This window comes from Tachyglossus aculeatus, chromosome 12 (assembly GCF_015852505.1).
Source record: "Tachyglossus aculeatus isolate mTacAcu1 chromosome 12, mTacAcu1.pri, whole genome shotgun sequence".
NCBI classification, from domain to species: Eukaryota; Metazoa; Chordata; class Mammalia; order Monotremata; family Tachyglossidae; genus Tachyglossus; species Tachyglossus aculeatus.
The window spans coordinates 26313660-26334296 of NC_052077.1; positions in this window are offsets into that span (position 1 = coordinate 26313660).

Consider the following 20637-nt stretch of genomic DNA (forward strand, 5'->3'; position numbering starts at 1 on the left):
TGGTGCTATTAACAGTGAGTGCATTTGTGTCTGAAAAGTCTAGTGGATTATCAGTACTGGCCATATTGTGCAGAGAAAGACTCTCCCCTGTTGTGTTACGTTCAATGTTTGCAGTGTAATACAGTTTATTAAAGTGGCTTGAAATACCTGTTCACTGTGCTTTGATCTTTTCTACTGTGCTTTTGATCCCTCGCCCACACTCTCTCCCTCTGGCTTGAACTCCCTGTCCCTTCATATACATAAACCACTACTCTCTCCACCTTCAAAATTTTTTTAAAATCACACCCCTTCCAAGAGGCCTTCCCCAACTAAGCCTCACTTCCTCATCTCCCTCTTTCTTCTGTGTTGCCTATGCATTTGAAACAATATCCTTTAAACACTTGAGATTCACCCCATCCTCAGCCTCACAGCACCAATGTACATATCTGTAATTTAGTTTAATATCTGGCTGCCACTCTAAGTTGTAAGATCCCTGCAGACAGGAAACATATTCATTCATTCATTCAATCGTATTTATTGAGCACTTACTGTGTGCAGAGCACTGTCCTAAGCGCTTGGGAAGTACAAGTTGGCAACATATAGACGGTCCCTACCCAACAGCGGGCTCACAGTCTAGAAGGGGGAGACAGACAACAAAACAAAACATGTTAACAAAATAAAATGTGCAGAGGGAGGGCATTCCAGGCCAGGGGGAGGACGTGAGACTTCCTGACTCCCAGTTCTGTGTCATCTGCTCTTCATTTTTCATCTTTGCTTTACTTAGGACACCCTAGTAGACAGAGCATGGTCCTGGGAATCAGAAGAACCTAGATTCTAATACTGGCTCGCTCACTTGTCTGTGGTGTGACCTTAGGGAAGTCATTTGATTTCTCTGTGCCTTAATGACCTCATCTGTAAATTGGCAATTAAGAGTGTGAGCCCTAGGTGGAACAGGGACTGTGCCCAACCTGATTAAGTTGTTTCTATCCCAGTGCGTAGTACAGTGCCTGGCACATAGTAAGCATTTAACAAATACCATAAAAAACAAAAACAAAAAAAATTGTGTTATATTGTGGTTTCCAAAGCACTTAGTACAGTGTTTTGCATACAGTAAGTGTTCAATAAATACAATTAACTCATTCTTGAAGATAAACTGAAGGCTTTTGTTCTGATGGCTACAGATCCATGCTCTCCTGAAGGTCATGGCTCTGACTCAGAGCGTATCTGCATGTATGACATCAAAACCAAAGATGAGATCAAAGTGTTTTCTGAGTTGTAACTGGAGATTATTTGTGGGTTGCATTGCTACTTTTCTTAGTGTTAAATTTTGAATAACCTTCTAGAATGGAGGGAAGGAGTCTTATCTGCCACCACACATGACATCAGTTATCCTAGGTCCCTCAACGTCCAGCAGAACTGGGAGTTAACGGAGGCAGTTCCATAATGGTTTCCAGAATTGCCAGTGTTGACAGCCCCTATCACCATTACACTTTGGATAAATAATTTGGATAAAAAATATTGGTTTACCCATACAAGGATCTGGAAATGCAAAGCATTAGGATTCCAATCAATCTATGGCCACAATCACATTCCCAAAATTGTAGGTCTTTCATCTCTGACCAAATCCCTCAATTACCAAACAAGTGAGCTATGCCAATGCTGGCTCTGAAAGAAAATGAGAATAATCCACTCTCTTCAATTGCCTCATAGTAATTCATTTGTGTTACATTAAGCATTTTTTAAACTTGTTAATTAAAATTTATGTGAGCATATGGAAAACAGGTATACTTTTGTGACCTAGAAATGAAATACTGATCTAATTAAAGGTCCTAGAGTTGTATGGCCTTTATGCCCTTCTGAATCTCATTTCTGCCCTTCTGAATCCCATATTTCAAAGTGGTCTGGGCAAGGGGGTGTTTTTTGAAAAAAAAAAAATACCATTCAAGTGAAAACTGGAGATTTAACAGATCAAGTAATTAGTAGTTAAAACACAGTAAATGTTCAATAAATACCACTGATTGATTTAACCTGCTATATGTGAACAAAAATGGCTACCATTTAGGGAAGCAGTGCGGCTTAGTGGAAAGAGCACGGCTTTGGGAGTCAGAGGTCATGGGTTTGAATGCCGGCTCTGCAACTTGTAAGCTGTGTGACTTTGGGCAAGTCACTTAACTTCTCTGGACCTCAGTTCCCTCATCTGTAAAATGGGGATTAAGAATGTGAGCCCCACCTGGGACAACCTGATCACCTTGTATTCCCCTCAGCGCTTAGAACAGTGCTGGGCACATAGTAAATGCTTAACAAATACCATTATTATTATTATTACCACATGAAACTGTATTGCTTCCCAAATGGCATTGATGGTTTTGCCCTACTAACTAGTCATGATTTCTCTAGGTTTTGTTCCTTTTCTGAAATGTTCTGCTCAAACTGCTTTAATTATAAGAGAGATAAATTTAGGTGGTGATCTCACCGGGAGAACATTCTAATTCCATCACTACGTGATAGCAATACTTTGAAAAAGTTACAGTCATGCATTAACAATGTTTTAAAATGTTTAAAAATGTTGTTGATGCAGCCAGCTACTCAGTATTGCTGAAAAGACCTAGGCATAATGAAAGACTTGTCAAGAATTAGTACAGGTGGAATCTGGGGGAAGTTAGGACAATCATGGAAATTAGCAGTCTATGTTGGAATGTTGAAAGTCAATAAAGCCAAACCCAAACATTGGCCTTTACTTTTTGTCATTAAAATGTATTAGTATTTTTGGAGTTCTAATAGCCCAATGTAATCTTGTGGATTTCAAGAATAGGATATTATGTTTGCCAATTCTATTGTATTGCACTTTATTAAGTGCACAGGAGAGTGATGTGGCTCAGTGGAAATAGCACGGGCTTGAGAGTCAGAGGTCATGGGTTCTAATCCCAGCTCCACCACTTGTCAGCTGTGTGACTTTGGGCAAGTCACTTAACTTCTCTAGGCTCAGTTACCTCATCTGTAAAATGGGAATTAAGACTGTGAGCCCTATGTGGGACCACCTGATCACCTTATATCCCCCTTAGCGCTTAGAACAGTGCTTCACACATAGTAAGTGCTTAACAAATGTCATTATTATTATTATTACACTATAAGCTCTTAATAAATGTCACTGATTGATAGAAAACCAATCCCTACCCTCTCCCCTTCCCTCACTCAACACAATCACTTAGAACTGAAGCAGACATCCTCACAAAGCCTGGTTTCTAAAGCCTGATGATGACGACGGTGATAGTATTTGTTAAAACCTCAGACTCCCAAACCCAGGCTCTTCCCACTAAGCCATGCTGCTGCCAATTATTCAGCCAACTCTGGTTTCATCTTTTATGCTCCTTTGGTAGATTCTAAATTGGCAATTGATTATGGCAATGCTGGCTTTGAAAGAAAATGAGAATGATTCACTCTCTTCAATTGCCACACCTTGCTTTCGTCACCAATCCTCAGAGCCAAATAAGTGTGAATGTACAAATGGCTGATGCGCTCCTAACAGCCAAGATAGTGGTTCCAATCAAACACCCTCAAATTCTAAATTCAGGTTGTTTTCTGAACCATCCATCTGTTCAGTTTGCAATTTGGTGTTGGAAATTTGGTCAGAGCAGGTGCTCATGTGAGATATCTACTTTCCAGCTGAGCTTCCATTACTGAATTTAATGGCAGCTTTCTCTCTCCACCGGTGGGTGCATTAAAAGAAAATGGTGACAGATGAAAAATATTTTTGTCATAAAACTGGTGATCTTGTAGGAAGGATCTGACGAGTTCCTGTTGTCTATTAAATACTTTGATTATTCCTCATCTTCAAAGATTGGGGATTATAATTTTTCATGAAAAGAAAACTACACTGAAATAAAGGCAAATGATTCAATACAGATCCAAATAGCTGATGAAGAGAACCGCTCTCGACATGGATTACTACCCTTTAAAAATATAGCATTAGGCAAGCACATACTGGTTAGGTAGCAAGCACTTCTAGTTAGTTCAGGGTTAACTGAGCCAAAATTAAGCTTCAGCTTTCTGGGCTGTTGCTAAGCAACATGCAACTTTGCTGCATTCAGAACTTTATGCTGTTGTGACTAATTGATTCATAGCAGAATTCCCTACTGGTCTTCTGAAACCCAGGACTGTTGGAATGAACAGTGAAGCTTAAAATTGAAAACAACTGTAAGCATAAACCTGGTAGATTACATTTGCTGCATATCAATTTCTATGAAGAAGAAAATTCCATTTCTATAAGGAATGAGGTCAAGTTTCAATGAATATTTGAAAGGAATGCACCTGTTAAACTCACTTGTAGCCCTGGAAATGGGAGTAGCAGGGACTGTTCTACCCAACCTAGATTCCTTTGTCCTTTTTCATTACAAAGTCTCTTCTCCCCATCCTTTTGATCCATCATATTTCTCCTGTTTTCTCTTTTCCACATTGCAGAACATATGATTATGAAGTAACAAACAACAGAGCATGTCTTCAGGAGACTAGATACATAGTAAAATCATTTTACGTTGGGTGGAAAAAATGCAAATAGTACCTATACAAGTATTTCACATGCTCAAAATAAGTAATATGTCCAACAGTGTTTTGTTACACAATGCCCAGAAATTTTTTCTGGCTTTAATACTTTTATACAGAACTGTAAATCCTTAAGTAAACTTTAAAAGAAGAGTATATATATATATATATATATACACACACACACACACACACACACACACACATGATACAGAGAGAGAGAAATAGAGAGGGAGAGGAAGAGAGGGAGAGAATGAGCACAAGACAAGCATAAATAAGGCTGTTCTGAGAAAGTTTTCCTCCACATGGTAAATAAAATAGTGAACCTCATGGGCAGCAGGGGAAAAAGGGGAATTTTTTAAAATATAATTTTAAATCCTGGAAATACAAACAAAATCATAAAAATGAGAATCAGCTTGCTAGGATTAAATAGTTCAGTCAAAGTCCATCAGAATCCCATTTTATGTAAGGCTTACTTTTTCCTTTAAAAAATAACTCTAACAATCTTGGCCAAATTCAGATAGGATGCTTTCTCACTCACAAAAACTGCTTCTAGCTTGGTATTGTAAGACATCTTGTGAATTAAGCTATTGTTTTCAGTAAAGGGCCTGCTTCCTGTTTCCTCATACATTATTTATTTTCTGGGCTTTTTTTTTTTTTGACTGGAAGCAAAAAAAGGAACTGATTTTTAAAAATCAAAGATGGAGTAAAGCATACCTTCCAGGCCCAGCTGTGAAGGAGCCGGGAAGATTCCTTCTTGTCAGAGGAATCATTTCTGAAATGTTAAAAGGTCATGGGTATCAATATCTCGAGAGCTTTGTCGGTATTAAGTCTGCATATCTTAGTTAGCATGTAATTGAAATATGTAATACTAACCCAAACACATATGAATGACACATACAGAAATCATGTTTTTCATTCCTTGATAACCTTACACTTAGATGTCAAACAGAAACCAAAATCTTGAATGTACTTTTTCGGGTTTTAAAACAATACATGATAGCTTTACTATTTATAGGAAATTTTCCAACAGTGACTAAAGAAAACTGGAAAAAATAGTAGAATAGCAAGAAGGGGAAAAAGGAAAAAATATAGATATACTTTTCTATGTCTAGGGTTTTATGACATAAAAAGTGCCATAATCTATCTTGGTTATTTTCAAAATTTACTAAATTGCTTTTATGCTAAGGAATTCTCTATCCACCATTCTGAACCACCTCTTACCCAGAAACTAAGAGCTTTTAGAATGATAAAGCACTGTATTTACAAATACAAAGAAAACATTCTAAAATAGCACTTTGGCCTTCTTTTTCAGCTTATCTCTGTTCCATAAACTGATGAAGGATAGGAAGTTACTGCCTGCATTTGGATCTGTCCATGTTAGATGTTCTTCACTGATCTGCTGCTATCCTCTCTCACTCAGAGGGAAATTTTTCCTATTTTATGGTATTTGTTAAGCACTTACTATATGTCAAGCCCCGTTAATAATGGCATTTACTAAGCACTTACTATGTGCAGAGCACTGTTCTAAGCGCTGGGAAGGTTACAGGGTGATCAGGTTGTCCCACAGGGGGCTCACAGTCTTAATCCCCATTTTACAGGTGAGGGAACTGAAGGACAGAGAAGTTAAGTGACTTGCCCAAAGTCACACAGCTGATAATTGGCAGAGCCGGGATTTGAACCCATGACCTCTGACTCCAACGCCCATGCTCTTTCCACTGAGCCAGATCAGGTCCAGTCCATATTCTACTTGGGACTCAATCTAAGTAGGAGAGGGAAAATACACTGAATCCTTCTATTAGAGTTGAAGTGATGTGACTTGCCCAAGATCACACAGCAGGCTAGTGGCAGAGGCAGGATTAGAACCCAGATCCTCTGACTCCCAGGCACGTGCTCTTTCCACTAGGCCCATACTACTTCACATTCTAGCTAGCTGAATCTCTTTCAGGACTCTAAGACCCAGGAATTCTTAGTGAAAACACTCAATCTTGCTCCCATTTTCTAAATGTTCCCTTCCCAATTCAGCACATCAACAGCTTGCCATAGCTTCACACCTCAATAGATAGCCCCTGTTTATCTTCAGCATTAATCATACTCAGTAAGCTCTTACAGAAAATTTGATCAGCCATATGGTTTTTGTCATTAACGAATACTAAACACATTGATAGCAAGAAACATAAAGAAGCCTCTGGCATTCTACTGTTATTCAGTATTAAAATACCAGTGCACTGCCAACTCTGTATGAAATGTAGGCAATTTTGCTGCCCTCACTCATTATTACATCTTAAAGAGAAAATAATTGTGATGATGAATTGAAGTAGCTACAGCTTAATGAAATAAATGTAATTGCTCGTGGTTGGAATCTTGGGAACCTGTGATATTTGCCTGCTCTGAACAGCAGTATGTGAAGAATCCTGATGCTTTCATTTATGCAGCCCTTGGCAAGGTTATTATCTTATTCTTCAAAGCAACTCTTTGTCAGCGATCAGGGATGAAAATCTAAAAATACTTGAAGGGGATAAGAGCTTTGCAACTTCTAGACATCAGCAAGAAATTGTGCATTATAATTTTACACAGAGTCTAATATCAATGCCAAAACCACAATGACAACTGTTCACTGCAGCTTTTCCAAATCTTCATTTGCTTTCCCGTAGATAGAATATGTCTTTCTGTTTATCCTTTGAGATGTCTGCTTGGTAAATCTACAGCAGAACTGAATACTGTGCACAGTTTAGAGGTGACAAGGAGGAAAAAGGGTTGGAAGAGTCATTATTAAAGCCAAGATGCTTTATAGAGAATTTACTGCTTTACAAGTTCTAAAATGGTTATTTGATGCTACACATATTAAAAGCTAAATTTTTCCACCTAATGAAATGGAAGTGATTTATTTCTTAATTTAAATAATTTTTTTCTACTATGGTCCTTTTGGAATTAAAAAAATTAACTTTATTTCAAGAATGTGTTATATCTCAGATAAGTGTCATGGCCCAGAGAAGTTATACAATATTTAACCTACTACGTTTGCACCTCTGTGGTAGCATTTTAAGTAGAAATACGTTATCAGAGGATCATCTTTAAATAAACAATCTTCAGTTGAAACCTTTAGGAATTGATAATCACAGTTTTCCCACAATTAATCTCAATTCAGCTTTTGATTTAGACTGGTTTAGCCCAGTAAATGTGAGCTAAAAAATACTTTAGTCTCAGCTATAATGGAAATTTCATAGGAAATACCATAAAAAGAAAGTGTTTGGGTCCTCAAACATGTAGAATATTAAGGCCAGATTTTTTGACTAATGTTATTCAAATATTTTGCTAGTGTAGCCTGATCTTACACTATAGTACAATACTGTAACTGTAGATTGCAGATAGTAAACTTGTTTTAGATTGTAAACTACTCAAAGGCAGTGAGCTTTCCTGCTAAATCTATTGTATTGTACTCTCCCAAGTGTTTAGTACAGTGTTCTGCACAGAATAAGTGCTCAGTAAATATCATTGATTAATTGAGTATTTAAGGAAAAGATGGCACTGGATATGGGACAAATTCAACATCTCATACAATGGCATTTTCTAAAATATCATTTGAAAATATGTTAATATAGTTCTAAAATGTAAGATTACCAATTTGAAAGTATATTTTAAAAGTTATGAAGTTTCAAGTGAAATTCAGCTCCATAATTAATTGAAATTCTACATAATCTTGTCTACAACTGCACATTCTCTCCCAGCATGTCATACAATACTTTGCATACAGTAGACACTCTTAGGTGCTGATTGGCTAAGCATTGAAGAGCTGAATTATAACGGCCAGAGATCAGTCTCCCTGGGGAATTGCTAACCACCCTTCCTCAGCCAGTCACAAGGCCACCATTTTCACAGGCTTGACTCTACCACTTCAAAACCCCTGAACTCTCCACTTCAGCTGCATGTCCATGGTAGAGACAGAGGCATCAGAGAGCAGAGCAACAAAAATAAATACTTGCTCTTGCCTGACTCTACCTCCCCACTGTACAAATATATTTCACTTTATCTGACCCCTCCTAAACTCCCCAACTACTTGCTTTGGGACTCAACTCCCGTATCCTTGGCCCCACTTTCAACTTTCTCCTTCTTTCCCAGTTTCAAAATTTCCAAGTCTCTCTTGTCTTCAGACAACTGCTACTCTCCAGGTTAGGAGAGTTAAACCCTCCTCTCCTCTTCTCCCACTACCTTCTGTGCCTCTCTTACTTGCTCCCTAATTCATCCTCCCAACCATCCCCACTGCACATACGTATACGTCTGTAATTCATTTATCTATTTATTTATATTAATGTCTGTCTCCCCCTTCAGACTATGAGCTCGTTATGGGCAGGAATGTGTCTGTTTGTTCTTATATTGTGCTCTCCCAAGCTATTAGTAAAATGCTTTGCACACACTAAATGCTCAATAAATATGACTGAATGAATGAATAAAAGAAGGAACTTAATCTCTCCCTTCCCTCGTCTTCTGGTCCTTCTGAGATTTTCCCACCTTCTGCACATTGTAAACCTGCCTCTTTCCCACTTTTGAGGACATACTCCTCCCCCATCCCACTGCTTTTTCCCTCCTCACTTCCCACTTGTTCCAAGATATTCTCCTTTGCTACCCAGCTCTGACACCTTAACCCTTTCACCATTCTTCCCTGTCACCCAAACCTCTCCTTCCTCATTATTTTCCTTCCCCAAATACTTCTCCATCCCCTCTTTTTCCTCTAATCCTTTCTTTCTCCCCCACTGGTGATTTTCATGATGATGACATTTATTAAGTACTTACTATGTGCCAAGCATTGTACTAAGTGCTGAGGTGGATACAAGCTATTCGGTTTGGACACCGTCCCTGTACCCCGTGGGGTTCACAGTCTTAATCCCCATTTTACAGATGAGGTAACTGACGCACAGAGAATTTAAGTGACTTGCCCAAGGTCACGCAGCAGACAGTTGGCAGAGTCAGGATTAAAACTCAAGTCCTTCTGATTCCCAGGCTTGTGCTCTATCCACCAGGACATGTTGCTTCTCAACATTCCATGAGAAGCAGTGTGGCTCAGCAGAAAGAGCCCGGGCTTGGGAATCAGAGGTCATGGGTTCTAATCCCAGCTCTGCCACTTGTCTGCTATGTGACCTTGGACAAGTCACTTAACTTCTCTGGGCCTCAGTTCCCTCATCTGTAAAATGGGGATTAAGGCTGTGAGCCTCATGTGGGACAACCTGATTACCTTGTGTCTACCCCAGTGCTTAGAATCCCCCTCTCCATCCCCCCCATCTTACCTCCTTCCCTTCCCCACAGCACCTGTATATATGTTTGTACATATTTATTACTCTATTTATTTTACTTGTACCTACCTATTCTATTTATTTTATTTTGTTAGTATGTTTGGTTTTGTTCTCTGTCTCCCCCTTCTAGACTGTGAGCCCACTGTCGGGTAGGGACTGTCTCTTTATGTTGCCAGCTTGTACTTCCCAAGTGCTTAGTACAGTGCTCTGCACACAGTAAGTGCTCAATAAATACAATTGATTGATTGATTGATTGATTAGAACAGTGCTTGGCACATACTAAGAGCTTAACAAATACCACCGTTATTATTATTATTATCTTTCCTATTCCCTGAAACTATTCTGTCCTCTGCTCATGGACTACTTCCATCCAGCACTCACCTCCACTGTGTGTGTTCGTATATGTGTCTGTCCATGTTTTTAGGAGGCCTGGGTTTGTGTAATGCATCTATAAGAACATGAGAATTTTTTTTTTTTATAAATATCTGGCCAACTCCTCATCTCCTAAAAATGGTCTGTGACATTCTGTTTCCTGTGGTTCCAACTAATTCCATGGAAAAATCAAAGTTTCATTGACCGTGTATACACTGCTACGTTACACTAACCAACAAGGTTTATAGTTGATACTGCATTACATAGCAGTTCTTCACAAATTCTAAAAAGTAGTAGTAGACAAAATACAGTGTATTCATTAAACATTATTACATTCAGTCTTTTAAAAGCCAATCATTTGTTTTAGGAAAAACATTTCAAATGAAACTATATTTTCCTGAGTTAACATGATTTGTATTTTTGGATACAATGTCAATCATATTTAGTGAGCACTTACTATGTACAGAGTACTGTACTAACCACTTGGGAGAGTACAATACATCAGAATTAGCAGACACCTTCCCTACTGTCTAAGAATATATTACACAATTTATAAATATGTTTTGCACACATTATAGATATTGATTGATACATAATACATTACCTGTTAAGACTCTTGACAAGAATGACTAGGATTCAAGAATTTGTTTTAATTTTTCTAAAGTTCCTTGATGGAGACATGCAAATTGAGGAGAACGAATCACTAAGCTGAACATCACCTAAGCAGCATCAGATGGAGAAGAATACAGTGTATTCATTAAACATTGTTACATTCAATCCTTTAAAAGCCAATCATTTGTAATAGGAAAAACATTTCAAATGAAACTATATTTTCCTGAGTTAATATGATTTGTATTTTTGGATACAATGTCAATCATATTTAGTGAGCACTTACTATGTGCAGAGCACTGTACTAACCACTTGGGAGAGTACAATACATCAGAATTAGCAGACACCTTCCCTACTAATGTCTAAGAATATATTACACAATTTATAAATATATGTTTTGCACACATTATATATATTGATTGATACATAATACATTACCTGTTAAGACTCTTGACAAGAATGACTAGGATTCAAGAATTTGTTTTAATTTTTCTAAAGTTCCTTGATGGAGACATGAAAATTGAGGAAAACGAAACACTAAGCTGAGCATCACCTAAGCAGCATCAGATGGAGAAGAGGAAACCCACAAGTGACCCTGAGCAATTAACTGAGAAGTACTCTGAGGGAAAAATCTTCTCAAATTTATGCTGTCCACACTGACAACCTCGGTTGTAGAAGGAACCTTTATGTTTTAAACCTAATTTGAGCTGCTGGTAAGTAGCTGGTAGGTAAGTAAATCATTCCTAAGCCACATGGTAGGTACAGGACTTCTATGATGATTGTCATGAACTATTTCCTACTTTTTTGTGGCAGGACAACTCTCCTTAGCTAAAGTTTTCATCCAGGCCTAAGGTCTGCTCTGAAAAACCTTTCAAATATCTGTTTTTGTTCCCTAAGAAATTCCTGATTTAGGAAATCAACAAATGTATCTTAAATGAGTGCTTAAGCTACCTTACAAGGCTGAAAAGTGATTACCCCCCACCCAAAAAAAAAGAGCTGAATTCCTACCACCAATCCCTTAGAGTTAATAGTTCTTGTCCACTTATTCCAATAAAGAGGCAAAATGTTCTGGAATAGAGCACTGGGCTCTGGAATGATGTGGCTCTGGACTGATGTGAGGAGAACTATTTCATTTTTAGGTTTAGCCACATCATGTACCATCAGTGCTCTCACTTCACCTACACGCAGAAAGAAAATGACAATCTGGCCCAAATGAACTGAATAATGACTATTACATGATTTACTTCTCTGGGTTAAAACACCAGATTACAAGATATGATTGGGCTCAATTCAAGGCAGTGGTCAAATCCCTGCTTGGGGAATTTCACTAACTATAGTTCAAATCATGGAGTCCATTTAGCATATTAATATAGAATGACCCTTCCAGTAGCCCAAAGCCTGTTGACAAATTGCTGAATTTAAGCAACCTATGAAAAAAATCAATTGCATTTATTGAGCATTTGCTTTATGCATAGCATTGTCTAAGTGCTTAGGAGAGTTGAATATAGCAGAGTTGATAGGCACTTTTCTGCCCACAGAAAGCTTACAGTCTAGAGAAGTAGCGTGGCTCAGTGGAAACAGCACGGGATTTGAAGTCAGAGATCATGGGTTCAAATTCTGGCTCTGCCAATTGACAGCTGTGTGACTTTGGGCAAGTCACTTAACTTTCACTGTGCCTCAGTTACCTCATCTGTAAAATGGGGATTAAGACTGTGAGCTCCCCAAGGGACAACTTGATCACCTTGTAACCTCCCCAGTGCTTAGAACAGTGCTTTGCACATAGTAAGCACTTAGTAAATGCCATCATCATTATTAGAGGAGGAGACAGATGTTAGTATAAAGACATTATGGATATGTATATAAGTGCTTTGGGGTTGAGGGAAGGGTGCAAATTTATTGAGGGACTAAAGGGTGCAAATTCAAGAGCAAGGAGGACACCAGAGTGGGAAAAGAGAAAATGAGGGCTTTGTCAGGAAAGGCCTCTTGAAGAAGATGTGCCTTCAGAGGTTTCAAAGATGGGCAGAGTAATAATTGTCTGTTGGATATATAGAGATAGGGCATTCCAGGCCACATAAAGGATGTGGGTGAGAGGTCAGTGGCGAGATAGACGATGTTGAGGTACAGTGATTAGGTTAATAAGTTAGAGGACTGGGTTGTAGTAGGAAATCAGTGAGGTAAGGCAGGAGGGGGCAAGGTGATTGAATGTTTTAAAGAGGATGGAAAGGAGTTTCTATTTAGTTCAGAGATAGGTAACCACTGGAGGGTTTTGAGGAGTAAGGAAACATGGACTAAACAATTTTTCAGAAGCAAAATGTCTACAGAATCTGCTCCTCTAAATCTCAGCATTCTCAGGTGGCTCCTCTGGAAAGCCCTGAGGAACTAGGGGCCTTCCAGTCCCTCTCCAACTTCAGACTTGGGGAAGATTGATTCCAGAGGGTCTGCATACAATTAGATTCCAACAAGAACACTACCAGTAGTGGAGCCAAATGGAAAGGTAGCTTTGCCCAGGATAGCCCAGTTTGATGGCTGCCAGATCTTGAGACAGCACTCCGGATTCCTTCCCCTAGTGACCTGAGTCTCAGATATCACCTGTTGGTCCCTAGGCTAACAATGCATTTCTGTAAAGACCAAAGCTGAAAGTAGTAATGATAATAATAATAGCTTTTAGGAAGTGCTTACTGTGTGCAGAGTACTGTACTCAGCACTGGGAAAGAGTATACAAGTGGGAATTACACACAGATCCTCTCCCTCAAGAGACTCATGATTGAAGTTTAGAAAATTATGAAGGGTGTGAACAGTGTGAATTTTATGATTATGGAACAGTAAACTGAAGCTTGAAGGTGATTTGTTCAAAGCAAAAGAATAATAATAATGATGATGGTATTTGTTAAGTGCTTACTATGTGCCAAGCACTATTCTAAGCGCTAAGGTAGATACAAGGCAATCATGTTGTCCCAAGTGGGGCTCAAAGTCTTAATCCCCATTTTACAGATGAGGTAACTGAGGCAAAGAGAAGTTAAGTGACTTGCCCAAAGTCACACAGCTGACTAGTGGTGGTGCAGGGATCAGAACCCATGACCTCTGCCTCCCAAGGCCGTGCTCCTTACACTAAGCCATGCTGCTTCTCCTACATACTGAGTGGAAAGAATAAGGAATGCTTAACTACAGGAAGTAGGGTAGGCAGAATATATCAAGAAGTACTGGATATATTCTTGTGGGAGAAGAGCCATAATAGACTAATCAGGAGAAGAGAGGGCTATTGGAGGAAATGACAGGAATCTTAGAAGACTTGAAATGGGTTGAATGGATGCCCAGTTAGAGTGCTAGTAGAGGGGAAAAAAATGGGATGCTAGATGGCACATCTCTAATGATAAGAATTGATGTCCAAAAGTATAGCTCTTCTCTGTTTCTCCCAATATCCTTTGTTGACATTACTAGAGAGACATTGCTGGACTTGAAAAAATAAATCTAAAGCCAAATACATTAAAATAACAAAAAAGAATGGCTTTTACGATGGGCCACCTCTTCAGCATCTGCTAATGAGCTCTATAGTGATCTGAAAAGTGAGGAGAAATAACATACTTTCCACACCCACTAACATATTTTGCCTGATTTAAAGAATATATTCAGAATATATTATAGACTCATGGGATTAAGAGCAAAATACATTTATTTTTATACCTTTGCCACGGAGTTCCAAGGTCTGGTAGGGTCAACACAAGGGAACAGAAGTGGCAGTGTGAGATAATTTGTTTTTGCTTGTTCTTGCTTATTTCTTCTCCTCTGGCTATTTTGAGACAGATGAGGAAGAGAAGCAGTGTGGTCTAGTGGATAGACTCTGCCAAATGTCTGCTGTATGACATTGGACAAATCAATTAACTTCTCTGTGACTCAGTTCCCTCATCTGTAAAGTGGGGATTTTGTGCCTGGCACATAGTAAGCACTTAGCAAATACGTTTCAAAACAGAAAGGCGAGAAGGGAGATGAGTATTATTAAATATATTATATATGTGTATAATGTATAATTATATATACATATATATTAATATAAGAAAAGGGAAACGGAATCTTGGTCAGGATTATTTACATTGATTTTTATTGTGCGTTCTGAGTGTGTGCATATGTGCATTAGTGTGTGAGCTCAATAGAAACCCAAGCAGAGGCAGGAAAGGCTTAAGAGTATTTTTGAGAGAGATTTTGGGTGTGTGCATCAGGAAGCAAGTGTCTGTGTATTCATAACAACAAATGATAGTAATAGATGCCTGCAATTAGAAACAGTTGAGAAAAGGTGGTAAATTGTACTGGAGTAATTCTTAGGTTCACTGAACTGAAAATAAAAATATCCTACAGAAATATAAACAACTCTCCACAAGTTTATATCAAATCTCTGCCTTTTGTTATCAACTATTCCATTCCTTTGGGCTGGATTCGATATCGTGCTTTTCACATTCTGTATTTTTCCCTCTGAGCCTTTCCTTAAAATTTTCTGCCCTGTTCAAATATATTTGGTCATTGATATTCAACCACAAATATTCTGAAACAGAAAATGCAAATGACTTCCAGTGCTATATTTAATGGAAACCCAGCATGGTTTTATCATCTTAATTGAAGAAATGCTACTTTATTCATGACATACACGAGCATATTTACTGACAAACTTCCATCATCCTTTTTCATTAAAGATTAGTAACCTGTGTCCTTCAATTGAACCTGAAAAGTGTGATCTACATTTTACATCCTTTCGCCAGTGGTTATATATGTTTCATTAGCTGCTGAAAATATGTTATAATGGAATCACACTAACCATTTTGAGGCTTATCCAGGTTATTGAAAACTGCATACCTTCTAAAATCAGTGAATCTCAAAAAGTTCTCATGGATGGTTTTCTTTCAGTAAAAATGACCACATTTTGGTTTTTGTGATTCACTAGCACAGAGGAAAAATCTGACAAAAACAAAAATGTAGTGATTCACAGTATCTCCTCAAAATAGACTCATCAGTACCCAACATAAAATGAATTCCAGCATTCAAGATGAAAAGCATCGTAGAATTATTGGTCTCACAATATTTCTATATGGGTGTGAAATTTCTAGTCAATCAATCAACTGTATTTATTGAGCACTTTGTGGAGAGCACTGTACTAGGCATTTGAGAGAGTACAATACACCAGAATTATGAGACACATTCCCTGCTCATAAAGAGCTTACAGTCTAGGGAGACGGTAATTTCTAGACTCCATTAACAGCAAAAGAATGGAAATGTGCAGACTACTGAAATAAATCCTTCACTGCCAAACAGAATCACAGAGAACATGAAGCCTTATGAGAGATGAAGACAGAATGTTTCGTTCACTGATTCAAGGGACTAAGCATAAATCATTCCGGGTGAATGCTGAAAGAGAAGGGTTGGAAAAGAGTTTGAAACATCAGGTACTGAGCATATCACAATTGACTACTAAGTTCTATGTAGATTGTGTCATGTTTATATGTACATTGCCACTTTTGCTTAAAGAAGGCACTGATAGTGGAATTCACCTGTGGATGCATGTGTGGTGGAAGAGATCAAAATCCGACACGAGATCCATATTCTTGACCACACTGCCTATACACAAAGGGTGTCTGCTTTGGTGCTGTCATGACAGGTGGACACATACTCTCATTGTCATCATTTTAATACCCTTGCACTGTGCTCTCTGGGGTTCTGCATGCTAGACATGATTTCTTTGATTTGTCAGATATAAAAAGATTCTGACATAAACAGAAAAGTATAAAAGAAAACCATTGAAAATTCCAACCATATTTCTTAATATCTAACATAACAGAAGGTTATTTCATGAATCAGAGCAAGCCTATATGACTGCATAAATGAGGTTTAAATAGAAAGAAGCCTTATCAAAACCCACAAAACCTATACTGTCCTTATTTTGCAAAATTGTCATTAATTTGACAGTCCCAATTTTGTTGAATACCCAGATAACTACTAAAGCAATATTATCAAAATTATGTAAAAAGAACCAATTATTTTCATTTCAACTGACTTAAATCATATCTTATTGCCAATTAAAATTTAGATTTGTTGTAGCAAATGCACTTGGATGGCAGATTAACAGTTGACTCTTCTTTACTGTCATCTTTTCAGTCACTTAAAATAATAACTGAAATAAATAATGCCCTTGAATAGTTAGGGCCTAATTAAAATTATTTCCAGATTGCTTTATAAATATTGTATTTGTAGCCCTTACTTTACTGCTTATAGCAGCTGGCCCCACATAACATTTTATTGCACTATAGTAAAAAAAAAAAATGGCTTTTTTCCATATTGTAAATTTAACAATCGCTTCAACTTTATATTTAAATTATGGAATTTATTTTCCTATTTCTCTAAATGAAATATAAGACAAAAGGAAATCACTGCAATATATTTAGATATATTGAATGTTAGACTAGACTGCTTAAACAATGAAAATTAAAATGGTTGAATGAAATCCTTTCCTTTAAGGAAAAGACAGTACAAAAGCACTGAAATTTCAAAGATCATCAAAGAAAATAAAATTCTTAAGTTATGCTACAGATCTTTCTTTAGCAGTAAAGAGCTTTCAGATTTTTTGATTGAATTTATATCATTACTAATTTCACATAAAATGTACTGTTTACCATATATATTCACAGTCTGTCCCCATTTGGGGCTCACACTCTTAATCCCCATTTTACAGATGAGGTAAATGAGGCCCAGAGAAGTGAAGTGATTTGCCCAAGATCACATAGCAGACATGTGGTGGAGCTGGGATTAGAACCCGTGACCTTCTAACTCCCAGGCCTGTGCTCTATCCATTAAGCCACACTGCTCAGTAAGAGCTATTGTGGGCCATTTGTGTGAAGGTCCTTCATCCAGACATGTTCCCATGCAAAATGTGAAGTTACATGTGTGTGTCTGTGTGTGTCTGTGTATGCAGACATTTAAAACATGCATACATGTACACTAAAATGTTATATCTTGTATTCTGCTTCTTACTAAACATATACCTACTAACTGTATCTATTCTAAGTAGAGAATCTCACTCAAATGTCTTGACAAATGCCCAGAAGTAGACTTTTCAAGGCTTATGTTCCCCCTCCTCTCAAATTGGTTAAAGATAGCAAACAGCACACTAATTTGAGGTTAAACTGGAAATTATGGAAACAGCAGTTTAGCATTTCCAGTTTCACTAAGATTATTTTCAGCAGGAAAAATGAGAAGCATCCTTAGGGATGGATTTTAACATTTAGGTCTAGAAATCATGCATCATCTAGTTTAGTTACTTATATTAGTGTTGATTGTTCTTACATTCTGAAATGCGTTCTGATTCTCAAGTTCTCTCCATTCCCCTGTAGGTCTTCTCTGTTAAATTTTAATGGTCATCGATGTTTTACATGTCCCTATTTATGTATAACCACCCTCTTTGTGATTCATCAACCTATAAGAAGACTCAAATAGGAATATTTTAATTGATTGAGGGCTTATCTATGAATCTAGAATATGTTTAAGGCATTTTTTGCTGGTAATAGTTATCCGTGAATCCCCAGAAGTGGATTTGCTTTTTTTCCAGATAATTTTGGCGATGATTTTATGATACCGGTAAAAACGATGAAAAAAATCACGCTTTATATGTAAGCAGAATTCTCTAGCCTTCAAGCCTCCTCTGCACCCTAATAGTTTGAAATGTGTTTACATGCCTAACCAACTGTTTTGTGATGACATAGTTGATGTATCCAATGGCTTGAGTCAGGTCAAATCCCAGAATTTGAGGCCCATTAGGCCTCTACTGCGGATAGTGAACAATCGTGGTTCTACAAGAAGCGTTGACCCGGAAGAGATACTGCCTTCTAGTCCTCTTACTTTTACCTTCTTCAAATCACCCAGACCGATTCTTCCCTGTATCAGCCGCCACTCCTCTGGCAGAATAATCGACCAATGGACGTCATCAGAGGATTGACCTTAATTGCCCAGTTGCTACAATATGCACTTGTGAGTGGTGAGAGGGTTACGAAGAGGGATGCTAGATGAAAGAGGTGTGCAAAGAGGAAGAATCAGCTGCAATAATTAATAATATCCATACTCATATTCAAAATTGAAGTCCATAAAGGATTTGGAGATCCTATAAAAGATGCTAATAAAAGGACCAAGTTTTCCAGTATGACCATAGCCTTAGACTCTGCAGCCACAATCAGTGGGACTCACAGTCGAAGTGGGAGGGAGAACAAATATTGCTTCTCCATTTAAGTGAGCCACCCCAAAATTGGGAACCCGCTCTCACCCAAGATGCCTGAACCCCAGTGTGCGTTGTTCAGTAAACTCAAATGTACTTGGGATTTAACAATCAATGGTATTTATGTACATATACACAGATTTGATCCCATCCTGTAATACATTGTCAAAATATTTGCTTCCAACTGCCACCTTCAACTATACATTCTTCAATGACTTCATCACTGCTTTCAAACATGCTCATGTATTCCCTAACCTTAAAAAAACCCCTCCCTTGATCCCATAGCTCTTACCAGTTATAGCCCCATATTTCTCTTAGCATTTATCTCTAAACTGCTTGAATGAGTTCAAATACACCTGCTTCCTCTCCTCCAGTTTCTCCTTGATCCCCTCCAATCTACCCCTTCTCTCTACCAAAACTGCCTGCTCACAGGTCACCAGTGATCTCCTTCTTTCCACATTCAATGGCCTCTATTCCATACTAATTCTCCTCAACTTCTCAGCTGCCTTCTTCATAGTGTACCATCTCCTTCTGGAAATGTTATCCAATCTTGGCTTCACTGATACTGTCCTCTCCTGGTCTCCTCCTACCTCTCTGGCCACTTATTCTCAGACTCTTTCTCAGGCTTCTCATATTTTCTGGATCTAGGCCTGGGATCCAACAAACTTCCTGAACTACATCATTCACAGAGCCCATCATGGGCATCCCATCAGGTTGTCAGGTCACTTGTATGGTTACTAATTGTCTTCTCACTTCTTCTGAATGGATGGTGACCCCAAAATTCATTTCAGGAGGTGAGTAGGAACAGTCTTCAAATTTTCAGTGCAAGAAAAGCTCCCAAAGTCAAAGAGAGGATTGAATAAAAGAGAGGACTGTTTCTCTTTTTCTCCCTTCTGGGTTTCTGAGTGCCTCAGACAGTTAGTACCACTGCCGTATGGAAAGCTGCTGATGAGTCAGTTTATCTGCCTGGTGGAATGCCCAAAGACTCCACTCCACTTGGAATGACTTTCAGCACACCCTCCCACTCTAGCATGCTTCACCATTTGCCCTGGCAGACCATCTGGGAATTTCAGCCTAAGCAGAACAAAACACCTGCTTACTTCTCGTGAGAAAAGAGCTTCTAGTAATAAATGCTGAACATGTAAGCTCCAGATTCTGCCTGCGCTTGCTCCTTATTTCCTTTTCGGCAAAATGCCAAGAGATTACATTCTTCCATCTGATTGAGCCCCAGAATCTACCAAATGAGAGTGAAGAAAAAAGTTTCCCAGAAAGAGGAATAAAGAAATCGTCTCTGAAAGTAAGAGGAAGCGGTTAGTTGGAGGTTCTGAGAGCTAGTTGTTAAAGGAACATTGTCCTTGAAGGCAGGGATCAAATCTACTGACTTGCCCAAGCACTTAGTTCTAGGCTTTGCACAGAGTAAATGCTCATTAAATACTATTGGAAACAATGGGAAGCAGCATGACCTAGTGGAAAGAATGCAGGCCTCGGAGTCAGAGAATCTGGGTTTTAATTGGGACTCTGCCACTACCTGCTGTGTGACATGAGCAAGTCATTTAAGCTCTTTGACCACAGTTACCTCATCTGTAAAATGGGGTCCTCTCTCAG